Raw genomic sequence first — 17,003 nt, 5'->3', positions numbered from 1 at the left:
AGATTGTTTATATAGTTATAAATGGATAATGGTGAGTATCAAATCACTATACTATTTAAACTGTTTTGGATACATTTAAGAAAATTGTCTTATTCTGTTCACACTGCTATAACAGAATACCACTGACTAAGTAATTTAAAAAGAACAGAGACATAGTTTCTCTCAGTTCTAGAGGCTGAAACTTTCAAGATCAAAGTGCTGGCAGGTTCTGTTGTCTGCTGAGGGCTGCTCTCTGCTTCCAAGATGGTGCCTTGATGCTGCATTCTACAAAGAGGAGAAATGCTGTGTCCTCACATGGTGGAAGCTGGAGAGGGACAAGTAAGACAAACTCCCTCTTTTTATAAAGGCTCCTAATCTGTTTCACAAGGGGAGGAGCCTTCTTGATCTAATGAACTCTTAAAGGCTCTACCTTCTAATACTATCAAATTGGCAACACCTGAATTCTGGAGGAGACCCATTCAAAGCACAGCAAGATTTATAAAAGCTTTATTTTAAAAGCTAATGTTTATAATATACTGTAATTTATATCTTTTGCAGGTAATTAAACTTTTGTTGAAAATTTTATTTCAACTTCTAAATGTGTGGGGGACATTTTCACCAATATTCCTTTAGAATTAAAAGAACACAATGTGATACTTATTTACAAAATCATCCCATATCTTATAGCACCTTTTAAAGATAAATGAATGAAACTAGTAGCTCAGCTACCCAGTAAACCTCTAGACATCATGAATTCATGAAACTATTATACGTTTTTTATTAATGTAGTCCAGACATACAATTATTTTTGTCTAAATAAGATATTTCATGCTTGGTTTTAAAAATTAACTTTATTATTCTATAGTGACTCAGCACTGTTGTGCTTTAGAGTATGTCCTTGGGGCCCTTCATGTCCAGTTTATGGTAATGTCTTAAGTTCATTTGTGTTTCTGTAAAAGAATACCTGAAGCTGGGTAATTTATAAAGCAAAAAGATTTACTTGGTTCATTGTTCTTCAGGCTGTACAGGAAGCATGTGATATGGTATGGCTCTGTGTCACCATCAAACCTCATTCTGAATTGTGATCTTCACATGTCAAGGGAGAGAGGTGACTGGATCATGGGGTCGGTTTCCATCATGCTATTCTCATGATAGTGAGTGAGTTCTCATGAGATCTGATGGTTTTATAAGCGTTTGGCATTTCCCCTTCTTACACTTCTCTCTCCTGCCACTATGTCAAGAAGGTCCTTGCTTCCCCTTTGCCTTTTGCCATGACTGTAAATTTACTGAGGTCTACACAGCCATGAGGAACTGAGTCAATTAAACCTCTTTCCTTTGTAAATTACTCAGTCCCACGTAGTCACTTTATAGCAGTGCGGGAATGGACTAATGCAACATGGTCCCAGTTCTGCTTCTGATGAGGGTTTCTGGAAGCTTCAATTCATGACACAAGGTGAAAGGGGAGCTGGCATATGCATATCACTTGGTCTCGAAATCCTGGCCTCAACCAATCCTCCTGCCTTGGCCTCCCAAAGTACTGGGCTTACAAACATGAGCCACCACATACAGCCCAAAGATCACTTGGCAAGAGAGGAAGCAACGTGGGGGAGGAAGTTATAGGCACTTTCTAACAGCCAGCTCTCAGTAGGAACCAACAGAGTGAGAATTCACTCATTTCATTACTATGAGGGCAGCACCAGGCTATTCATGAGAAATCCACCTCCGCAATTGAAACACCTCCCACCAGGGCCTACTTCCAGTATTGGAGATTAAATTTCAACAGGAGACTTGGCAGGCCCAAACAAATTAAAGCTAAGCCATAGCAGGTACCCATCTTAACCAGTGCCTGCCACACTTTCTAGGCCATTATGCATTCATGATGCTTGTCTGGCTTTCTAGAACTCCAGATTAATCTTGACTTCACTGTGCACAAGTCTAGACTTCTATTTTCTAAATCCTATGAACATTATACCCTTGTGAGTTTTCTTCTTTATATTAGTTAATGAATTAATTATACTATTAATTTTTGGAGAGCTCCTGTTATTCAGCAGTCCATAGTTTTGATTATTTCATAAATGTTGCATAGAAGGGCGCTGTCCAATTGGTTTCAGAGCCATAAAAAGATGACAAAAATACTGGTAATAGAAGGAGGATTCTAGAAAGATAGCAGAGTAGGAAGCATGAAGAATCTATTTCCTTACCTAACCAACAACTGCACTGGCAGAATCCGTCTGATATAATTATTTTGGAACGCTAGGGTCTACTAAAAGCTTGTAACTTCCAGGCGAAGCCTTGGATGGTGAATTGCAGTTAATTTGGGTCACTGTTAGTGTTTAGCTCAGCGGCAGCTACCCATTCTCCACCTCTATCCCTGTGGCAAGCAGTCACTCACATATTCCTAGGGCAGCTTGCATGCAGCTTGAGGGGGCCAGGGTGAGCAATTAGAACTCTATACTCCAAATACTGGAGATCTGTGTTTTGGTCACTGATTGCTGTTACTAATTCGGAAGGTGCGGACATATAGGTGGTTAGCTGTTTTTTTACCCATCCCTCGTTGTTGCATTGCCTCCCTCTCTGGCTAAATAAATATCCTTAGCATTTAAAGGGCTGAGGCCATTCCTCATCCCTCCATTTTTCTCATTTTCTTTTATTGTGAACCAGTTATTAAAGACTGGTGCATTCAAACCAACTATATACATATAAAGTGATTTAGATAGCTACCATACATGCACAGAGAAAAGCAAAGTCCCATTAAGTGGCTTTGCTGGGTGCAGTGGCATATGCCTATAATCCCTGCATCTTGCAGGGCCAAGGTGGGATGATTGCTTAAGGCCAAGAGTGCAAGACCAGCTTGGGCAACATAGACAGGATCAGTTTCTAAAACAATTAAAAGAAGTTAGCCAATTGCGGTGGTGTGCACCTGTGGTCCTAGCTATGCACGAGGCTGAGACAGAAGGATCACTTGAGCCCAGGGGTTTGAGATTACAATGAGCCATGATCATGTCATTGCACTCCAGCCTGAGTGACAAAGTGAGACCCTGTCTCTAAAGAAACAAAAAGCTGGATGCAGTGTCTCATGCCTATAATTGCAGCACTTTGAGAGGCTGAGGTGGGAGGATTGCTTGAGGCCAGGAGTTTGAGACCAGTCTGGGAAACATAGTGAGAGCCTCATCTCCACAAAAAATTAAAAAATAAAAATTAGCTGGGCTAATTTTGTACATGTCTATAGTCCCTAGCTGAAGTGGGAGGCTGAGGTGGAGGCTGAGGCAGAGTGATCACTTTAGCCCAGGAGGCTGAGATTGCAGTGAGCCATGATGGTGCCACTGCACTCAAGCCTGGGTGACAGAATAAGGCCCTGTCTAAACAATACAAAACAAAACGAAGACCTGAGAGGACCTTGAGTTTATACTTCAGGCTGATCTTTAGCATAAAGATAGCCGACAACAAAAACAAAATAAAAACAGCAAACCTTGGGGAAAGGAACAAATCTGATTTTCATAGTTGCCACATTAGTAGATTCAAGTGTCTGGTTTTCAACAAAAAATCACAAGGCCAGAAACTGTACCTGAGAAAAATTAGATGGCAAGCCTCCTAAAAAGAGAAAGCAAAAGCAAAAAAAAGTCAATAAAGTTAAAGACAGACAATGAGAATTAACGGGTCTAGGATATGGAAAGAAAAAGGATTTAAGAGAATTGAAGAGAGCCCATGGGACCTGTGGGGCACCACCAAACAGATCAACTCATACACTGGGAGATTCTCAAAAAGAGAAGAGAAAAAAAGGGGAAGAGAAATTGTTTGAAAAAATATGGTAAAATACTTAACCAAATTTGATTTTAAAAAATGAGTATAAATATCCAAGAAACTTAATGATCTCTCAGTAAAATGAACTCCAAGAGACGAGCACTGGCACACATTATAATCAAACTGTTAAAAACCAAAGAGAAAAATCTTGAAAGCAGCAAGAGAGAAGAAGCTTATCTCATACAAGACAGCCTCAATAGGTTTATCAGAAGGTTTCTCATCAGAAAGTTAAGAGATCAAAAGGCAGTGAGCTGGTATATTAAAGTTCTAAAAGAAAAAAAATTAACTAAGAATCATTTAGTTACAAAAATTATGCTTTAAAAGTGAGGAAAAAAACTAAAGTATTCATCAATAAACAAAAGCTATAGGAGGTTGTTATCACTAGGTTTGCCCTGAAAGAATTTCTTTTTTTTTTTCCAACTTTTATTTTAGGTTCAGTGGTATATGTACAGGTTTGTTATGTAGGTACTTGTGTCGTGGGGATTTGCTGTACAGATTATTTTGTTACGCAGGAACTAAGCCTAGTACCCAACAATTATTTTTTCTGATTTTCTCCCTCTTCCCTCCCCCCACTCTCAAGTTGGCCCTGGTATCTGTTGTTCCCCTCTTTATATCCATGTATTCTCATCATTTGGCTCCCACTTATAAGTGAAAACGTGGTATTTGGTTTTCTGTTCCTAAGCTAGTTTGCTCAGGATGATGGCCCCCTGCTATATCCATGTTCCCGCAAAGAACATGCTCTTATTCTTTTTCACAGCTGCATAGTATTCCATGATGTATATGTGCCACATTTCCCTTGCAGTCTATTACTGATGGACATTTAGGTTGATTCCATGTCTTTGCTATTGTGAATGGTGCTACACCAAAGATATATGTGCATGTGTCTTTATGGTAGAAAAGTTTATATCCATTTGGGCATATACCAAAGAATGGAATTGCGGGGTAGAATGAGAATTCTATTTTTAGCTCATTGAGAAATCCCCATACTGCTTTTGACATTGGCTGAACTAATGTACACTCCTACCAATAGTGTCCTGAAAGAATTTCTAAAAAGAATCCTGAAAGTTACAATGAAAGAACACTATGCAGTAACTCAAAGCCATTTGATCTCAGTAAAGGTGAGTACATGAGCAACTATGAACACTATTATTATTGTAACTCTAGTTTGAAACTTCACTTTTTGTTTCCTGTGATTTAAGAGACTAATACTAAATAAAAAAATTATTGGTGTAAATGCTAGTATTATTGTAACTTTGGTTTGTGGAAGGGTTTGGCTGTGTCCTCACCCAAATCTCATCTTGAATTGTAGCTCCCATAATCCTTGTAGCTCCCATAATCCTCACACTTCATGGAGGGACCTGCTGAAAAGGAATTGAATCATGGGGGTAGGGATTCCCCTGCTATTCTTGTGATAGTGAATAAGTCTCACAAAATCTGATGGTTTTATAAAGGGTAGCTTCTTTGCACATGCTCTCTTGCCAGCCACCATGTGAGATGTGCCTTTGCTCCCCCTCACCTTCCACCATGATTGTGAGGCCTTCTCAGTCATGTGGAACTGTGAGTCCATCAAACCTCTTTTTCTTTATGAATTACTCAGTCTCGAGTATTTCTTTGTAGCATTATGAAAATGGACTAATACATTTTGTAACTCCACCTACTTTTTACATAATTTCAGTGCATTTTTAAAATAGTGCATTTAAAAAATGAGTAGTTTACATTTTTGGACATGGGATGTACAAAGATATAGCTTCGTGACATCAATAACCTAAAGGGATGGGGACAGAGACGCAAATCAAATGAGCAGAGGTTTTGTATTTTATTGAAGTTTAGCTTGTATAAATTCAAATTATAGTATTATGACTAGGACGTAAAATGCAGTCCTCTTGGTAATCATAGAGAAAATAGTTATAGCTTATACACAAAAGAAAATGAGAAAGGAATTAACATTTCACTACAAAATACCAACCAAACACAAAAGATGTAGTAATGCAGTAAATGAGGAACCCAGAAGAGGTGAGGTGTATACAAAATAGCAAAATGACAGAAGTAAATCCCTTCTTGTTAGTAGTTACTTTAAATGTAAGTAGATTAGACTCTTTGATTAAAAGACAGATATTGGCAGAATGGTTTAAAACAAACTCATTTCACTTTTCTAATTTATCTTATAATGTTAAGTATAATCTTTTTAAAATAGTCTTAATTAATACTAAAACCAATTGTAAAAGTAATACATTATAACAATAAATACTTGCTTACAAAAATAACAATGTCAATATCACAAGCAATAGAGTTAATCATGGCTTACATTTATTGAGTTTGTACTGTGTGCCAAGTACTATTCTAATGGTTTATACTTAATTAGAAATAATACTACTTTAGTTCTCATCTTACAGATGGGGAAATTGAAGCACAGTTTGAAAGCTTACTCAAGGTTACACAGTAACTAAACGATCGCCTATTCTGATAACAGAATTCAACTGAACTCCTATGCTGAGATATTAGCCTTGATTTACTAGTTTTATATATAGAATATTACACAGAAGATTGGTCCTCCAATTTTCTAATCTATGTATTTTTAAGTGGCTTGCTCATAAAAATAATACAATAAGGAAGAAGTGATTCAATTCCATGCATTCTAGATAGAGGACCACAGATCTTTTCGTTGGTGTGGTCTATTTATCTTCAAAATGATGTTATGGTTACATGAGAGACTAGTGTGGCTAGGACTAGGCAAAGGATTACCACTCTTAAAAGACTTAGGGTCCAAATTCTACAGATTCCACAGACTGATCTTATATTAAAAAGTCATCAGCATGAATAAATTGCATCCCATCCCTAGAAAGGCAGTGAAATATAATGCACTTTTCAGTTGAAAGGTTTTTATTTTTTCCTGTCTGCAAGCTTGAATTCAAAAATCAGTCTGAAATTAGACTTTGTTGCCAACATTAATCTTAAATTTTAAAAAACAGCATGTTTCTTCAAGTTGATTTATGCCAGCCTCCACTAAGCCGAGGGAGAAAAAGTGGGCCAAGGCACCCTGAAACACTTTTTTAATGTCATGAGAACTGCAAATGCATGTTTTTTGCTCAGAGGTGAAAAGAAAGGATTCAAAGGAAATGATTTTTGGTGGCTTCTTTTCCCTTATTGAGAAAATATTTGCTAGGTTTTACATACATTTCATCATAATGCATGTTTTCCTCAAATATCCTTCATATCACCAACCATAATTCTAAGATTATCACAATAGAAAGATCATTTTATAGATATGATGGTAATGATAAAATATGAGTTAGGACAAGGAGGTTTTAGACTACAGTAAAAGAAATTGAAATCAACCTCAGTATGTCAAAATTGTAAGGAGAGGATGGCAATATGATAAGTGACGCTGGCCGATGTAAGATGAGTCCTAGAAATAGAAGGAAAAAGTGTTAGATATTATGATATAAGACAAAAGCTAATGTGCTGACAATTTTGGAATCGAATGCTTCTTTTCAAGGTTTTAAGATCATAGGTAGAACATTCATGACTGCACAAAAATGGAAGATCTGAAAATCACATACTATATATATTGCTTGAATATTTTTAACTTTATTTTTGATTATAATTTAAGATCATTTTAGAAGGATATCAATATATACTTTGGATTTTGTAAGTGAAAATTTATAAAAGGTTGTACAATTGAATGGAAACTTCAAAGCAGTCCAGTCCAACCATCATTGATTCATTATTCATGTATTAAATATCCTGTCATTCCTTCAACAAGTGTCTGCTTAATTAACTGGAGTACAGTAGTAAATAAGGAAAACTGTCTTTATGGAGCTTATATATTGGTAGGGAGACAAGGACAATAAATAAGTAAATATGCAAAATGGTGATAGGACTAAGTAGAAAATAAAGGTAAGGAGAAGGCATAAAAAGAATGGAGATAGCTGCATTACTAAATAAGATGATCAAGGGAAGGTTTCATTGAGAAGGTGTCATCTGAGTAAAGTCTGCAGCAGATGATGAATGACATCGCTAGATATCTAGTGGAAGAGCGCTTCAGGATCAGCAAATACAATGGACTTGAAATATCTGGGCATTAAACATACGTGTGCATGTGTCTTTATAGTAGAATGATTTATAATCCTTTGGGTATATACCCAGTAATGGACTTGCTGGATCAAATGATATTTCTGGTTCTGGATCCTTGAGGAATTGCTACACTGTCTTCCGCAATGGTTGAGCTAATTTACACTTTCATCAAGCATGTGAAAACATTCCTATTTCTCCACATCTTCTCCAGCATCTATTGTTTCCTGACTTTTAAATTATCACCATTTTAACTGGAGTGAGATAGTATCTCATTGTGGTTTTGATTTGCATTTCCCTAATAACCAGTGATGAAGAGCTTTTTTTCCATTTATTGCAGCACTATTTACAATAGCAAAGACTTAGAACCAACCCAAATGCCCATCAATAACAGACTGAATAAAGAAAATGTGGCACATATATACTGTGGAATACTATGCAGCCTTAAAAAAGAATGAGTTCTTGTCCCATGCAGGGACATGGATGAAGCTGGAAACCATCATTCTCAGCAAACTAACACAGAAACAGAAAACCAAATGCCACATGTTCTCACTCATAAGTGGGAGTGGAACAATGAGAACACAAGGACACAGGGAGGGGAACATCACACACCAGGGCCTGTTGGGGTGTGGGGGAGTAGGGGAGGGATAGCATTAAGATAAATACCTAATGTAGATGACGGGTTGATGGGTGCAGCTAACTATTACAGCACATGTATACCTATGGAACAAACCTGCATGTTCTGCACATGTATCCTAGAACTTAAAGTATTTTTTTAAAAAAGATATTTGGGCCTTAGGGCACGTACCAGCAGTATAGAGCATGTTGAAAGGCCCACTCTATGTACAAAAGTCATTAAAATGTGTCTCTCTTTATTGTAGTGATGCAGGATTTCAGTCAGGGATACCCACAAGGTGTGTGCACTCCCGGAAAAATAGTTTTTGTGCACCTCTGTGTGTATAAACCATTTTATTGAAACATATTATCTTTTTATGGGTCCAAGTGTGAAGACTTAGAATGACAGATTGATGGGATATACTTAGGTTTACTGTCTATAATCATCCTGGCTGCAGATGGCCACAGATTTTTATATAGCCCCTGTATTCCCAGCCCTGGTAGCCTCATAAAGTCATTCATTATCCTTGAGTCACTTTCTACTGTCCTGTTATTTTCATTAGCCATTTTACTTGCCCTGATTCCTAATCATCATTCTCTAGCTCTTTGTAAGATTCTCTGTTATCATCCAATTTTATTAGACAAACTATAGTACTTGCAATAGAGATACCAGTTAGGAGACTATTACAATAATCCAGGGATAGCTGATGGCGATCAGTTGTGTCAAATGCTACTGATACGTGGCATAATATGAAGACTGAGAAGTGATAATTGGATCATCGATCCTCTGTAGTTGTTCTTGCTGGCCGAGTGAATACCACCACAGCGTGGTAATTCCTTGTTAAAACACCCATTCCATCTTTCTGCAGGTCTGGCCAATGCATTTCTGTTTAGGGACAAAGAGAAAAAATCTGAAATGTCCCAGATGTGTTCATGCACAGTTTAGTTTTTATTTTCATTAGCACCATGTAAAACATATCAACATGGCAAATCTTGCTTTTTCACTGAGCCTGTTAGTAAAAGACTGATTCAGTGGAGACTTTGGAGATTGGTCCAAATGAAACTTAAATTATTATTGTCTTCTTGCCAAGGGCTAGAAATGGAATTGGTGTCTTAGGCCGTAAGGCACTTTAAACAGGCAACAGAATTAGCAGAATGGTAGAAAATGACCCAGCTGAGGATTCGGATACCAGGGGCTGTAACAAGGGGACTATACAGTAACTAGTAGCCCATCTCTAATCAGGGTGGCCGCAACACTGAGCCACATATCTGATTCAGCGAGAAGAACCTACATGTCTTTTGCCTGGTACCATTATTGATTTCAGAATGTGGGGCAATTCAAACTCATAAATAGAGGTAAATAGATACATTCGTCAGGCAGTTTCTGATGTCAGAACATGGTGAGGGAGGCAGTAATTGTGGGATAGAATAGACTCAGAGCTAGTCCTTATTCCAACAGGTGTTTATTTTACAAGCAGAAGCCTGTTATTTGGTTATTTGGTTTACATGAACTAATATATGTGAAATATTTTGCTATACAAATTTTAAATATGATAAAACTATCCCATGATAGTTCAGGGAGCTGTATCTTTTATAACTGTCACGTATTTTATGGCATTGTCAGCTTTACTGAAGGTATTTCTGGGGAATAAGGTACAGAGCTCAAAATAACAATCAAAGTTGAAGACAGTAGACTTTCCTTCATGTGCTTTATTTTTTTAACTTATTTTAAAGGAATAACTAGAGAATTTGGTTCAGGTTATAAATAAGAAGCATCCAGGGATAAGACCCAAGCATGAGTCAGCATGAGTCAGCAATTCAGTAAGCCTGGGAACTGGAAATGAGTTGGAATGTAATAGCCTTCTATCACTTTAACAAGAATAAAGCTTTTGAACTCCTGAAATTCCAAATGCTTGTGGTTGTCTGTTTGAAGACAATTTTGTAATACAAAATAATTCAGGGAAATATCTTCAGACAGGACAAAATGTTGCTACTGTGTCACATTAAAAGAAATATTTTATTTGAGTGACTCAAACAAGATGAAGTAAGAACTTTTACTATATGAAATCTCAGGGCATCCACAATCAGTGAAAGCTTGGACTGCCTAAAATGAAACTCAAAATAAACCATTTGAGGTGCAGATTTCAACAAATTTAACATTATAAAGCAAGAGGAACTTTCAAGTCTCCAAACACTGTAATCATATAAAGAGGAGACCCAACTTTCTGAGAAAGACAATGACATTTTATTTCATCAGTGTCTTCAGATCTATGAAATCTGGGTACTAGGGTGATGATGGGAAAGATCTTAGAGTTCACTGCTGTAAATTCCTGTTATAGAAAAGTAAACAAAAGGCAAGCAATTGTCTACTACCAACTATTGAGCTAATTAGAGATGAAAACAGGGGCATGGAAAAATTATAAATTGTAAGTGATAGTAATATTGCAAGTGATAGTCGCAGACAAATCAGAATCGTAGGCGCAATCATTCAGAAGCAATCCCAGCTGTAGCTAACCAGCAGGGCATGACAGGTAAGTGTTGAATATTTGTCCAGGTTATAAGTAAATTCATTTAGCAAATTAATAATGTTAAGGTAAGTCAAACTTTTTTAACTAAATTAACTGAGTAACTCTCCCTTTCATGTACAAAAATTGTATTTATCTCTATAAATTAGGATTTGGTCACTGTCTCAGAAGCAATTTGGAAATGCATACTAATTTTTTAGGTTGTTGAGAAATAATTAAATTATAAAATTTAAAAAATAATTCAGATGAGATAAACACCAAGCAGCAATGGTTCCTTGGAGCCTTTTTGAGTGTGGTAGCTACTTATTTCACTATAGTATAAGGCTCAGAAACTGGCTTAGTTTGTAATCCTACAAATCTTCTACAGAGGGGCCTTAATTAGAGCATACGCTTTCCTATGTCTTTGAATAACGTTCTGTGGTTTGCTTTGCATGCTTGGTTAGGGAGATAGGACCACCATCACCAGTTCTTTATTTACGGTGCTCTAACTCTAAAAGCAGCAAATTGGACTCACTGATGTGGCAGCTGATATCTTCCCCCATGTCTAAATCATATTGCTGGCAGTAAATTAGATCTTGATGATCCTGGACATATTCCCAAGCCTCTTCTGATCTACTTGTGTTGTTGGCCAGTGCTAAGCTAACTAGAGTTAGTAAGTCACAATAAGCCATTCATCTGAACAGGGAATTGTGAAGAAGAAAGAACTGTAGAGGGGGAGGTTTAGAAGCAAGCAGGAGTGCTTTTTTTTTGTTTGTTTGTTTGTTTTAACTCATGTTTCAATCTGAAAGGTTTTTGGATTTTGTACATTGTTACATACTTACAAACTACACAGTCCTATTTTTTTCATTCTTATAAAGTACCTGGAAATATGATGTGCTTAAATATAGGTAAAATTCAGTCTTGCAAGATGGAAAATGTGAATGTACTTAGGACTCCTGAACAGTGTACTTAAACATGATTTACATGGCCGAGTGTGGTGGCTTACCCCTGTAATCCCAGCACTTTGGGATGCCGAGGTAGGTGGATCACCTGAGGTCAGAAGTTCAAGACCAGCCTGGACAACATGGCAAAACTCTGTCTCTACTAAAAATATAAAAATTAGCTGGGCATGGTAGCATGTGCCTGTAATCCCAGCTACTTGGGAGGCTAAGACAGGAGCATCACTTCAATCCAGGAGGTGGAGGTTGCAGTGAGCTGAGATTGCATCATTGCATTCCAGCCCAGGCAACAAGAGGGAAATTCCATCCCCCAAAAAAAGATTAACATGGAAAATTTTATGTTATATGTATTTTACCACTTTAAAGGGATGAAAAAATAGGCAAAAGGTAGCCAGAAAGCAATGATATATGTTTGCAAACTTCTAACTCACTTCACTCCTGGAAGTCCCTACAAAGAGTGTAAAATATCTTTGGTTATATAACTTCTTAGACAATTGGCCCCTTTAAAACACTCATATTAACTTATTTCCTGTAGGTTGGTTACATGAAGAGGAGAATTTTGTCTGTTGGGTTCAACAAATGACGTGTCCCTAGTGTCTAGAATTGTGCCTGGCACAGAGAAAACACACAATGAATATGAGGCCACATTTCTTATCGTCTGGTAGGACATGTTATCTGCTAAAAATAAAAAAAACCCCATGAACATATATGTTATTATGACTCTACAGTCTAGAAGACATTTGTTATAAGGCATTGTTTTTTAAACGTAACTCACAGTCCGTTTCAAAATATATTTTTAATAAAGACACCCTTTACATGCCCATATCAGGATCTCCCAAATCAACATCCCACACCATTCATTGCTCTCTGGAAATTTAGCAGATGTGTTGAGTACAAAAGAATTTTTGGATTCCAGCAAGATTGGGAAACTGGGCTATACCTTCCCGCTTTTCTTCACAGCAGGAAATTTCATGACTTTTATTTACCCAATGAGCACTGCATAAGCCTCCAAGAGGAACTCCAATATGCTGTGCTTCCCAAAACTTTCAAATTACACAGCAGGGCTGGGCATGGTGGCTCATGCCTGTAATCCCAGCATTTTGGGAGGCTAAGGGTGGATCACTTGAGATCAGGAGTTCAAGACCGGTCTGACCAACATGTCAAAATCCTATCTCTACTAAAAATACAAAATTAGGCAGGCGTGGTGGCAGACACCAGCAATCCTGGCTACTTGGGAGGCTGACGCATGAGAATCACTTGAACCCAGGAGGTAGAGGTTGCAGTGAGCCGAGATTGCACCATTGCACTACAGCCTGAGCAACACAAGTGAAACTCCATCTCAAAAAAAAAATAAAAAAAGAAAAAAAGAAAGAAAGAAAAATCATATAGTGAGTGTGTACCTGTGTACTTGTTAAATATTTCCTGGAAAGAATGTTTTTTAGGCAGAGTGTTCCAAAATGCTCCAAAGAGTGTTTAAAAAAATGCGGCTTCATCTAAAAACCGGAGTGTTGGTTCTAAGGTAATGATGCCATCTGCTAGGTGGAACCGTGTTAAATAACTAGTTAGTTGGCTGATGTCACTCATAGATATGTCATCCCTTTGGATAATCTAATCAAAGACAGGTTTAGAATTCTCAGAGTCACAAAGAAATGCATAAATCCCCTTTCAGTATTAATTTAGCTTTCTGACACTGAGATACGCTTGGAGAAACAGCATTCTTAGGGCTATTTATTTTCATGTCATACACATTCTCCTAGCAGTCTTCCTTTCTGCTGTTTTTAATCATAACTCTCCAATATTCATCTGCAAAGGTAAGCACAGCTATTTCTAATCTTAAGCCATTCATTTCAGTTTCTTCTGCAAAGTGAGACTACTGGTTTTCTGTTGAGGATCAGGTAGAAAAACATGTTATGTGGTGTCATGTTTTTGTATTATATTTAAAATGTACCTCAAATAGATTTAGGTATACTTCAATTCTCTAGTTAATGTGTACTCCGTAAATTATGTTTAAATTGATGTTAGTAAGATGTAGCTGAAATTTAAATCTAGGTTTGCTGAGTTGAGTTTTGGTTCTTCTTTCATTAGGCTATAGCTATTTGCACTCTTGCTAAAAATATTATGTAATTCAAGCAATTCAGCCAATGTAGTTTTGTGATGAGTTCTTAGAAAAGGGAATTGTCAGATCAAAGAAAACATACATTAAAAATTTTGATATATAGTGTCAAAATCTTTTGAAAGGCTGAGTCAGTTACATTTTCATGTGGGAGTTTCTGTTTACTCATGCCCTAGACAACCATGTGTATTACTAAATATTAAAAGTTATTAACAAATTGTTCCTCCAATAGTTTAGATTACTTAAGTGGTAAGCTATTTTCAGGACCTTACAATTTTTTTTAGACATGTATAGTTCTATTTTTACAAAATATCCTGTCTTTCTGTTCCTTTTACAAAAACTGTTAGTTTAAAAAAAAGAAAGTTTTTCATGCCGGTTTTAAAAACTCATTGTATCTTAAATTTAGTCTTAATTTATTGATATAAAACTTAGTGTGGAATCAAATTTATAGTCATGATAACACTCTTCTCAGTCACTGACATGCCTCTATATATTCTTTAGTAGAAAAGAAGGGGACAGAAGTTATAGCTAATCCACTGGGAATTCAACGTAAGTGGTGTATTTCGTCTGTGCCTCTCCTTGCCTGTACCACTATTTGCTTTATTTCCCACTAGAATTTTCTTTTTTGTCGAAATATGGATATGCTCATGGGAAAATGTTACACATGCAGAAGTCATCTGCTATGAATGCCACAGAAAAAAACAGTTTGAGAAATATTTATCTAGCATTTTATTCCTTTTTCCAGTTTGGAGTGGGGAGGGGGTTAGATAGAGATAAATAGAAGAAAGGGGAAGATAACGCAGATGTATGGAGGTCAGATGATTTAAGAATCATGACATTCAACAAAACGAAACAGAGACCCTTTAGATTCCTTAAGTTTCTACCCTTTCCCTGATATATTAGCTCTATTGCCCTGGCATTCCATTTCATCCTCAGATGCAAGCAAGAAAACACAGCATCCTAAGAAGCTCCACAGCATTCTTGATATGGTTTCCCATAAAAATTCCCTTGATAATTAGCTGATATAAAGCATTCACATGAGTTTATTTGGGAATTGGCTGATGTTTTGTTTTCCCTGTTGCTGCTGTTGAAATAGTTTGAGTCTGAAATCACTATGGCTGTGGTTACATTTCTTTGGCCAAAGGATGTTGTGAAAGCCTCCATCACCACAGAAACAGATGAATATTCCCCTGCTCATACTGGAAAAAAGTGAATTGGTGACAGCAGCTCGAGCTGCTTCATGGGGGGTCTTGAGCCACCACTTGGGCTCGTGAGTTCACGTCCCCAAACACGATGATCCATTTCCTCTCCTGCTGGTCCCAGGAACATTTGTGCACTGACCAGCCTTTGTGAATTTTTTTTTAAATTATTTTTCAGATTTCTGATGGCTTTTGTAAAGAAAGATGTTCTCATTCTCCTTTCTGAAAAAAGAAATCTCTTTAATGAAGCTGAGGGTTAAAATTCCTAGGTTCTGATTTTCTGAGTCATAATCTTTCCAACTCCTGTTACAAATAATGAATGTAGTAACAGAAAATTTATAAACAGAAATAAGCAAAAATGAACAAATAAAAAAGAAATGACTCACTATGTCAGCAAGGCCATATTAATCCTGTTGATATTGTAGTGAACAGCTCATTTCTTTTATATGAACTGATGTTTTAAGATCTTTAAAAGCCTGGGTTTAATTAAAGGTAACAAAAAAGAACAAACAAAGGATTAATGGTTTTAATATACACAGGTAATATAGTATTTTGGTACGGTGAATCATTCATCTTTATGATATAAAAAATATCAAATATGGGCCGGGCACGGTGGCTCATGCCTGTAATCCCCCTGCTTTGGGAGGCCGAGGCAGGTGAATCACCTGAGGCTACGAGTTTGAGACCAACCTGACCAACATGGTGAAACCCCTTTCTCTACAAAAAAATTAGCTGGGCATGGTGGACAGCTGTAATCTCAGCTACTCGGGAGACTGAGGCAGAAGAATCACTTGAACACGAGAGGCAGAGGTTGCAGTGAGACAAGATCATGCCACTGCACTCCAGCCTCCAGGGAGACAAAGTGAGATTCTGCCTAAAAAAAAAAGAAAAAGAATCAAGTATGTAATGCAGCAGTGCAGCTGAGCTCGGCTAACTTCAGAAGATAGGTCTTAGTTTGGTGTCTTAGTGCATTTACTGCTATAACAAAAATGCCGTAAACTAGACGACTTATAAACAACAAGCATTTATTTCTCACTGCTCTGGGGGTTGGGAAGTCCAAAATCAAGATGGTAGAAGATTCTGCCTCTGCGGAGGGCCTGTTACATCTAGATGGAGTCTTTTTTTTTTTTTTGAGACAGAGTCTCACTCTGTCACCCAGGCTGGTATGCAGTGGCTTAATCTTGGCTCACTGCAATCTCTGCCTCCTGGGTGCAAGTGATTCTCCTGCCTCAGTCTCCCAAGTAGCTGGGATTACAGGCATGCACCACCACACCTGGCTATTTTTGGTAGACATAGGGTTCCACCATGTTGGCTGGGCTGCTCTCTAACTCCTGGGCTCAGGTGATCCACCTGCCTCAACCTCCCAAAGTGCTAGGATTACAGGCATGAGCTCTAGATGGAGTCTTCTCACTTTGTCTAGATGGAATCTTCTTGCTTTGTTCTCACGTGGTGGAAGGGCAAGGATGCTCTCAGGGGCCTCTTTTATAAGGGCACTAATGTCAATTATGAGGCTCTGCCCACATGATCCAATCACCTCCCAAACACCCCACCTCTCACTACCATCACCTTGGGGAATATAATTTCAACACACAAATTTTGGCAGGATACAAACGTACAAACCATAGTATTTGGCTATTCAGTTAACTCAGTCATGAGTCTTTTGTTAAACATCACTTAGCCTCTCTACGCCTTAATTTACCCATTTCTAAAATGAGGGTTGTTGATCTCTCAGTTCTTTTAAAAATCCATACTTAAATGTTTC

This window comes from Sapajus apella, unplaced genomic scaffold (genome assembly GCF_009761245.1).
Source record: "Sapajus apella isolate SASKATOON/1434 unplaced genomic scaffold, GSC_monkey_1.0 scaffold11, whole genome shotgun sequence".
In the NCBI taxonomy this organism is placed as follows: domain Eukaryota; kingdom Metazoa; phylum Chordata; class Mammalia; order Primates; family Cebidae; genus Sapajus; species Sapajus apella.
Note: the sequence above shows the minus strand (reverse complement) of the source record.